This window comes from Octodon degus, unplaced genomic scaffold (genome assembly GCF_000260255.1).
Source record: "Octodon degus isolate 3935 unplaced genomic scaffold, OctDeg1.0 scaffold00222, whole genome shotgun sequence".
NCBI lineage: Eukaryota > Metazoa > Chordata > Mammalia > Rodentia > Octodontidae > Octodon > Octodon degus.
Window position 1 is genome coordinate 503,410 of NW_004524798.1, and position 1,960 is coordinate 505,369.

Consider the following 1,960-nt stretch of genomic DNA (forward strand, 5'->3'; position numbering starts at 1 on the left):
TATCTGTATTAGATCAAGCAAAGGTAAAATCATTATGTGCATCAGCTCACAGAGCTGTGTACAGTTTTCATGGGGCCCTGCCAAACTCTCGAGAGACAGTGACCTTGTTCTAGATATCCAAGGTACAGATAGCTTCACTCTTGACCAGTTGTTAATAGATACTTTGGTTTATCTGGACACTCCATTCTATTTCATCAGTCTATGTATCTATCCTTGGGTCAGTATCATTTTTTTTCAGAAAGAGAATTTATTTAACCATTTTCAGCTGACAATACAGCAAGTGGGTGAATAATTCATGCTATAGCATGCTGAATGAACTGAAAACAAAAAGTCGGTTGGAAGGAGGCAGAGGAACTTTGTCTTATAAGAATCAGAATCAAGGGGCTCCATAATCATCTGGCATCCATTCAATGTTGTATCTGTGATTAGAAATGTACATGACAGGAACTCCAGGGATCTTCTGGATCCTCCATTTAAGATCTCAGTCAACTGTGGCCACAATGTAACACTTGTGCTGAGTTACTCTCTGCACCAAGCAGTCATCTGCGTAGGTCCCTTTATGTGCGCAATGTAAGCATTCAAACCGTGGATCCTTGGCAATCCTTAGGGTCACTCAATACTTCTGTCCCAATTTTTCAATTTCTGCCATTACACAATCAGTTATACAAGGAATACACTTGGCATACAGACAGTCCATCATTGATTGTACCAAGTCCAATTTGGCTTTGATGGAAAAGTTGACAAAGTTGGTATCAACCAGGATATGATAAGGTGGGCCCAGCTGTGTATTATACTGGAAGAATAAGCAGGAAGGATGTTGGGGGACTTCTCTTTCCTTTAGAGCACTGGGATCTTTCTTTTCTTTCTTTTTAGGTTTTAATCTATCCTTTTCTTTGAGTCTCTCATCTCTGAAACTAAGCATTCGCTTCATGGTCGCATACTTTCTTGTTTTCTTTTGTTTCCCCATGTTCATGCTGCGGTCCGCTTCTTCTGGAATCACCAATATCATTTTGTTTTGATTATTGAAGTATTGCAGTAAGTTTTGAATTTAGGAACTATGAGTTCATCTACCTTTTTTCTCATCAGTGCCATTTTGTCTATTTGGAGCTACTTGGTGTACATGAATTTGAGAATTGGATTTCTTTGTTCTGCAAAACACAAAAGGCCATTGGAATTTTGATATTTTCTTGAGTCTTCAGATCATTTTTGGGAGTATTATCATCTTTACAATATTAAGCTTTCCAACCCATAAATGTGGCATGCCCTTTTTAGTAGTTTAGGCTTTTGTTATTTTTTTCACCATGTTTTGTAGTTTGGAGTGTACCTATTTTTTTAATTCCATGGCTAAATTTTTTCCTAGGTATTTCATTTTTTCAATGTTATTATAAATGAAATTGCTTACTGAACTTTGTTTTTTGATTGGTTTTACTAGTGAATAAAAACAAAATCATTCTTTTGTTTGTTGATCTTGGAACCTGAAACAGCTGAAATTAGGTTGTCTGAACACAGAGATGGGTTTACTTCTTCCTTTCTAATTTAGATTCCTTCAGTTCCATTTTCTTATTCATTTGCTCTAGGTAGGATTTTCAGCACAATAGTGAATAACAATGACTAACGTATGTATCGCTGTCTTGTTCCTGGTCTTACACCACGAGGGATGTTAGCTATGGGATTTCCACAAAAAAACATCTTTCAGACTTCTAATACTCAATGTTTTTTGAAAGGATGCTAATCTTTTTCAAGGGTTTCTGCTGCCTTTGTTGAGATCATTATGTGTTTTTTCCCTTTGTTTGATTAACGTGGTATAGTGGTCAGGTTGCTGTTGCTGGGAGAAAATATCTGACACCTGCAACTTAATGAAAGAGTGCTTTATTTTATTTCACCATCTCAGAGATTTCAGTCCATGGTGGGCTGGCCATGAAGAGCAAACCTCATGGCTGACAGGCAGGGGAGAGGAAGA

At 37.4% G+C, this 1,960-nt stretch overlaps 1 pseudogene; it reads right to left on the reverse strand.

Moving 5' to 3' along the window:
- Positions 1–276: 276 nt before the first annotated feature.
- On the reverse strand, positions 277–967 carry LOC105744090 (annotated as a pseudogene).
- Between the last annotated feature and the right edge of the window lie 993 nt (positions 968–1,960).